The following is a 7,500-nucleotide window of genomic DNA, read 5'->3' on the forward strand; positions in this document are numbered from 1 at the left end:
CGGACTTATGACCGCTATGAGTTTGTGTAAACTCAATATTCTAGTTAGGGTAGAGTGTGTTAGAAAGATTTTTTTACCACCTTTCTTGTTGCTAAATCTATCTTCCGTAGTAATGACTTGTATCGAAAAGTCTGCTTTTCCATGAGAATACATCAGAGTTCCAAAGAAGTGGGTTCGAATTGAATCGCCATTTTCTGACGAATGCTTAATCGTTTTGACAATGGTATTTTTGGCTCCAGTATTTTGTATTAAATCAATCAGTTAATATGGGATACCCTTGCTTATTTCACATTTGACGTCTGAGACTCCGAATTCTCCAGTAAAAAAATATGAATGAAGTCATGGGTGAAGAGTTTGAAGTCTACTATTTATTATTATTATTATTATTATTATTATTATTATTATTATTATTATTGTTATTGTTGTTGTTGTTGTTGTTGTTGTTGTTGTTATCTGTTGTACGTGTGGCAATACTTCAGGTTAGAAACGTTATTAAATAAAATTCCAGACGCTGCATTTTGAAACATTTTCATTGGCGTGTTAACAGTAGCATTATCGGCAGTCTCTCTCTCTCTCTCTCTCTCTCTCTCTGTGACGCACTCATTTTTAGTGAATAAGTTTTAATATTTAATGCTCCATTGCCAAGTTAATATAAAATGAAATGCAGTACCAAATATAAACGTTTAATATGCATCTCGGCAGTTAATGTACAGAAGTTGGGAATGAATAAACTATTATTATTATTATTATGTATGTGTGTTGTGTGTGTATTATGTATTACTATTATTATTATTATATTCTTCCGAGATAGTATTATTATTATTATTATTATTGTATTGTGTGTGTGTGTGTATTATTTATTTTTTTATTTTATCTGGTTCTGTGCAAGCACCGGATGTTCGCCTGTTATGTGGTTTATGGTCTCATCTTTCATACTGCACGTCACTGCATTTAGGGAGATGTCATTCCCATCTGTTGTTCTTTGGACATATCTGGTTTTTAGGGCGTGATCTTGAGCCACTCATTAGCATTCCTTCTGTTTCCTTCTTAGTTCTCCCTCTGTTCTCCTCTAGCCATTGCCATGTTTCATCCTTTGGCCATTTCTTTTGTCTGTCTCATGTACTGTCCGTGCATTGGTTTGTTGTGCCATTCCTCTGTTTTGTTTTTCATTCTGTCTCTATATATTTCTGGGTCTTCATCTACTTTCATCAGTCCTTCTTCATGCACCCCTTAGCCACTCATCTTCACTGGTTTCAGATATGCCCCAGTACTCTGCTCTCAATGTTGCGCAGTCCCTCTGTAACCAGTCCCCTCCCCCTTCCTTTCATGTTATGTATAGTCTGTCTATATGTTGCTTTGGGTGTAGTGTTTTTGTGTATTGTCATGTGTTTCCCTAGTTTTCTGGTCTATGCTGCGTGGTTGGCCTTAAATCACTTCACCCCCCTGCATTGTATCTGATTACTGGTAATGCCCATGTGTTTTATTGCTTTGTCATGTTTCTGGCGTTGAATTTTGGCTTAAGTATCGCCTTAAGTCTCTGCATATATTTTTCCTGGTCCATGTCCTTCATCTCTTGGTGTTTATATCCACTCCTTGTATATTTGAATCCCATCTCATGTATGTTGGTCTATTCCCGTCAGTAGCTTTATCCCGTTCAGTCCTTCTTGCTTTGCCTTTTTGTATGTTGACCAAGGCTCATTTTCCATTTCAAACTCCATCCTGATGTCCCAGATACAATCCTTACAGTCTGGATAGTGTCTATTTTCCTTGATGCTCTTACCATACATTTAATATCATCCATGAACATCAGATGGTTAAACATGGATGGTTTGATTCTGTTGCCTCCTTTCTTGAGTTGGTACCCAGCATCCATCTTCTCTTGCAGTACTTTGTCATGGGAATCATGGCACACCAGAAAGTAGTTGGGACAGCAGTTGCCTTGAAAGATCCTCTCCTGATGTTAACCTCTGCCAGTCTTATCCCAGAGCTTGTAAGAACTGTATTCCAGTTGCATATTGTATTTTTAGGAGCTGTTGGTGTTTTCCTCTGCCCCATATTTTCAGGCATTCTATTAACCACGTGCGCGGTATCATGACGAAGGCTTTCTTGTAGTCAATCCATGCCATGCTTAGGTTGGTTCTCCTTCTCATACCATTCTTCATTACCATTTTTGCCATTAGAAGCTGGTCTTTTGTGCCCCTACACTTCCTTCTGCAGCCTTTCTGTTGGTGAGGATGGTGTTTGTGTATCCTAGGTAGTTGTATGGTTTTCAATGATGATACCTGTTAGTAACTTCCACATTATTGGTAGGCAGGTGATAGGCCTGTAGTTATTATTATGTTTATTATTATTGTTTTATTATTATTATTATTAAACAAAGAAAAATACCATGAATATTTACATTGCAGATTTAAGTAGTATGCAGTGCTTAAAATAACCTACACCATTCACATTAGGCGCGCATGAGTTCATTCAGCCAAGTGTGCAACAACTGGAGAGCGGAATAGGGTACATCCACTTGATTTTCTTTATTCATTCTGACTGTAGCCGATCATTGAGGACATTAACTTTGCTCTAATCGCATTTAGGGAAATGTCAACATGTCCAGGAGGTAAATCACACTATTTCTCTGTGTGTAAGTAATCGCTCTCTCTCTCCCTCTCTCTCTCTCTCTCTCTCTCTCTCTCTCTCTCTCTCTCTTGCTGGCTGTATAGTTTTGTGTGCCTGAAAATAGCTTTTCATTTATAGTCTGTGTTGCAAGGCTTTATGCCAAGTGTATGTAGTCTGTTCCCGTGAAAATTGAAATTCTTCTCTCTCTCTCTCTCTCTCTCTCTCTCTCTCTCTCTCTCTCTCTCTCTCTCTCTCTCTCTCTTGCATGTTTCACTCCTAATCTGTGTGAAAAAGATTGTTGCCATTCTCGTGTATTCTGCTCACATGAAAAAGATTCTCTCTCTCTCTCTCTCTCTCTCTCTCTCTCTCTCTCTCTCTCTCTCTCTCTCTCTCTCTCTCTGCTTTTTAAAGGCTTCTGAAAAAAAAAGTGGCGAAATGACTGCACTTTTGTTTGAGAAGCAAAGAAGCAATAATGCGATTTTTTTTTTTTCCAGGGATTGGATGGTCTTATTAAATCTTTTATTTTTTCTCGTTGTCGTAGATTTTTCATCTTTCCTGACAAGCACTTCATGGGCAAGGTTTTCTTAATCCGTTATTTCTTAGGTGTTATTTAACAACGTTCGTCTCTTTCTATTAACGATGCCGTTGTTATTGGTCTGCAAATGATGTTTGACCAGTGGTTATTTTATCAATTTTGTGAATATTGCCAGTACTACTAGTGTTATTATTATTATTATTATTATTATTATTATTATTATTCTTTATTATTATTATTATTATTTTAACAAGCTCAGTCTCTGGTAATCACTGTCGTTGCTATCAGTTGCTGGATGACAATGAATAATTTAGTGGTTATTCGATTAATTGTACTTATAGTGCCAATACTACTAGTGTTAATTAATTAATTATTATTATTATTATTATTATTATTATTATTATTATTATTATTATTATTACCCTATTATTATTATTATTATTATTATTATTATTATTATTAATAATTTTGGTAACACTCGTGCCTAGTAACGACGCCGTTGTTATCATGTACCAGCGAATGACCAGTGGTTATTTTTTAATAATTTTCCGTAATGAGTAAAGCACTTTACCACGTGTTGATGAATGATTATTATTATTATTATTATTATTATTATTATTATTTTAACAACGCTCGTGCCTAATATCGATGCCGTTGTTATTGTGTGGCCATGAATTATTTTAGTGGTTATTTTATTAATTTTATTTATATTGACAATACTACTAATGTTAGTGAATTATTATTATTATATTATTACTATTATTGTTATTATTATTATTATTATTATTATTATTATTATTATTATTATTATTATTATTATTATTATTATTTTTAACAGCGCGCATGCCTCGTAACGATGCCGTTGTTATCGTCTGGCAGTGAATGATTCCAGTGGTTATTTTATTTATATTGCCAATACTACTGGTGTTAACGAATTATTATTATTATTATTATTATTATTATTGTTATTATTATTATTATTATTGTTGTTGTTGTTGTCTTATCTGAGGACCTCAAGCAAATTATATGAAATATTCAGATTAAGCACGAGCTCTGCTATATAGGAGCTGTTTTTGCGAGAGAGAGAGCAAATAAAAGGTAATGGTAAGTCAAGAGAGAGAAAGAGAAGAGAGAGGATTTATTATCCAATTTGAGAATTCACAGATTTAGATTGAAATGTCAGTAAGGGAAAATGTACTGAAATCAGTCTGAAGAGAGAGACAGAGATTTATAAGTTGTGAGAGAGAGAGAATATGTTTTAGAGAGAGAGAGAGAGAGAGAGAGAGAATGTTAATTAACTTGGAAATTCAAGACTCTCAAGGAAATGTCAATAATAAATCGTACTAGAGAGTCAAGAGACTGAGAGAGAGAGAGAGCTCCTTGGAGAGAGAGAGAGAATGTTAACCAACTTTTGGAAATGGCCAAGCCAAGTCAAGAAATGTCAAGAAATAAATAATATTCACGCTATAGAAATCTTGGAGGGAGAGAGAGCTTGAGGAGAGAGAGAGAGAGACAAATGTGATCTTGCAAGAGAGAGAGGAATTTATAACCAACTTGGGAATTCACAGAAGCCAGAACTGTCAATAATCAATACCGCCTACCTGGTGGATGAGGAGAGAGCCTCAGACATCAGAGAGTTTACAGACGGTGTTTTGGATCCTTGTCTGAGAGAGAGAGTTTTTAATAACTTGGGAATTCATTTACTCTATAAATGTCAATAATCAATAATACTGAGAGAGAGAGAGAGAGAGAGAGAGCAAAAAGAGAGAGTAGGGTTTAAAATAACCAACTTAGGAATTCACAGAACCCGATGCTTTCAATAATCAATAGTTGTTGCCAGAGAAAAAGAGAGAGAGAGGGGGGGGATGGTTGCTAAACACATTTGGGCAAGCTATAGAAGTTTCCTAAGAAGAGGCACTTCCAGTTTAGTGCCTGATCGCTCGGATCAGGTCGATTCTTTTCCATACACCGTTGCTGTTGATTTAAAATGGATGGCTAGTGTCATCGGCTAGAATGTTTTTAAATTAATTAATTAATTATGTAATGTCTGTGAAATTTCCAGGTCAGTATGTAAAGGTCATTTCTTAAGCTCAGAATTTGATTTTGTATGTATCTCTCTCTCATCTCTCTCTCTCTCTCTCTCTCTCCCTCTCTCTCTCTCTCTCTCTCCTCTCCTACAATTAAACTCCTAAGTAGGAGGATAGGTAGATTGACTTTCTTCAATAGAACATCCATTCTACTTCTGGTATATTGAACAGTGAATTGATATTGGCATTTGGACTACTGTGGCGGTCGCAACAAGGAGAATAAATGGGGGGGATAGCCCTAAAAATGTTCTTGAGAACCGAAAGGCTAAAACCAACGCCACCCACTCTAAGGGAAAAATGTTTATGTATAAATATTATATGTATGTATATATATATATATATAATTATTTTATATGTTTGTGTGTATATATATACATACATATATATATATGTATGTATGTATGCATACAGGTATTTTCTCCGTCTAGAACGAAAAATATTACATTATAGAGAGAGAGAGAGAGAGAGAGAGAGAGAGAGAGAGAGAGAGAGAGATATAGAGATATATTGGCTGCAATGAATATCAACTGCTTGGTTTAATTAACGAGTTTATTTATTACCTCTTTAAGTAATTTACGACCTGTTTAATGAATTTCCTGCCACCGTAAGTAATCTATCTTCCAGTTGGAGATAATTTCAAGTTTTTACGCTTTCCTACATTCGAGTGTATATATGGAGGTAAGTTTAAGTTTTTTCCCCAAATGAACACAAGTTGTTCCGAGTAAATGTCCAGACTCTCTCTCTCTCTCTCTCTCTCTCTCTCTCTCTCTCTCTCTCTCTCTCTCTCTCCATAACCCACTGATGCAGTGACGAAGTTCTAAATGTCTCAAAACACTTTCGTAAATTATCTTGATTAAAGAAGATAGTTTTGCTTTTAATCAGGTGTGGAGTTCAGTGACTTTTGAGCGCTAGTTTTGCGGCCGAAAATATTAAGTTTTGATTATGGTAAATAATTTGTCGAACGAGCATCTTGTGACCGGACATATCACTGATTTTGCGTCATCTCTGCCAGTTTTTTTTTTTTTTTAATAAACCGTCACTTTTAATATGTTAACAAAGAGAGTTCAGAATATCAGTTAAGTTTATTAAATCAAGTGTGGAATGACTCACAAATCACAGTTAATCCTGGTTCCTTAGAGAACTCTTTTGAATATTGGTTTAGGTAGCTAAATAGAAGGCGATTTCTAATTTGTTATTCAGGTTTGGAATGACTCCCAAACTGCTGTTTGAATCTTATTCTTTGAAAACTGTTTTGAATATGGTTTTTGATTTGCTAGATAGAAGGCTGTTTTTAAAACGATTTCTGATTTGTTATTTTGGTGTGGAGTGACAATACCTCCCAGCTAGCCTTGTGCCCGCTCGAAACTTTTGTTAATCACGAGTTTTATGACTTCTCATATGCCCCTAATCTTGCAGTAATGAATACGGTCTTTTGTCAGCGGCCTTTTGTTCGTGTCCTTGTGAACCGGATGAAAATAGATTTTTTTTAACTTCATGAATGAAGCTCTCGTACTAGTAGGGGAATGTATCCACAGTATGTTCATATATGCTTCATTGTACCATTGTTGACCTTTTCTCAGGTCGTGGTACATTGTAATCTATCCTAAAGGTAAACACAGCTTTTGAAAGTCAGTTTTTTATTTTTCATTTTTTTTGTTGGTGCATGTGTGGCGTAATTATAGACAGCATGTTTTTCGGAAGTATTTCGCTTAAAGTAGGTATATTTGATTGGTAACAACAGTCAGTGTTTTGTAACTACAGTCAATGTTTTTTTTTTGAGTGAACTATTTAGTTGGTTTTATGTTATATTTTTTATTTCTATCCTTATTACTAAAGTTATTGGAGATTTGGACGATTGTATGTAAAGGATATCACTTTTTACGTCACAGGAGACAATTTGCATTTTAATAATTAAAAATAATTAAATTATCTCCCATTCTGTGACCATTCGACTTGTATATGATTTCATTTCCTTTGTAATCTATCCGGAATGTGCTTGGTAGAGACAGTGGTTCAACCAAAAAAAAAAACCATTGCTGTGAAAGATATGGAAGACATTTACGAAAATTAAGGTAAACGGGTTTGTAGTTTTGACACTGTTGGCGTTACATGGTGCTATGCTCCTTATGAACAAGCGCAGACTCGATGTCATTAGTGGTGAAGTGAAAGATCTAGGTCTGTCGTTGCAAGTCAAATGATTCAGGAAACAGAGAAAAGCGGATGGTCCAAAGTGCTGATGTTTGAAAATTATATCCACAGTATTTGACT

The 7,500-nt window shown here is 35.2% G+C and overlaps 1 protein-coding gene across 16 annotated transcripts in view; it reads left to right on the top strand.

Annotated features, from left to right (window-relative positions):
• The window catches only part of LOC136845769 (mucin-2-like), a 1,649,806-nt gene that overhangs the window by 150,001 nt on the left and 1,492,305 nt on the right, over positions 1 to 7,500 (top strand). The gene's annotated exons all lie outside the window — the stretch shown is intronic.

The sequence above is a fragment of the Macrobrachium rosenbergii genome, chromosome 2 (assembly GCF_040412425.1).
Source record: "Macrobrachium rosenbergii isolate ZJJX-2024 chromosome 2, ASM4041242v1, whole genome shotgun sequence".
Classification (NCBI taxonomy): Eukaryota; Metazoa; Arthropoda; class Malacostraca; order Decapoda; family Palaemonidae; genus Macrobrachium; species Macrobrachium rosenbergii.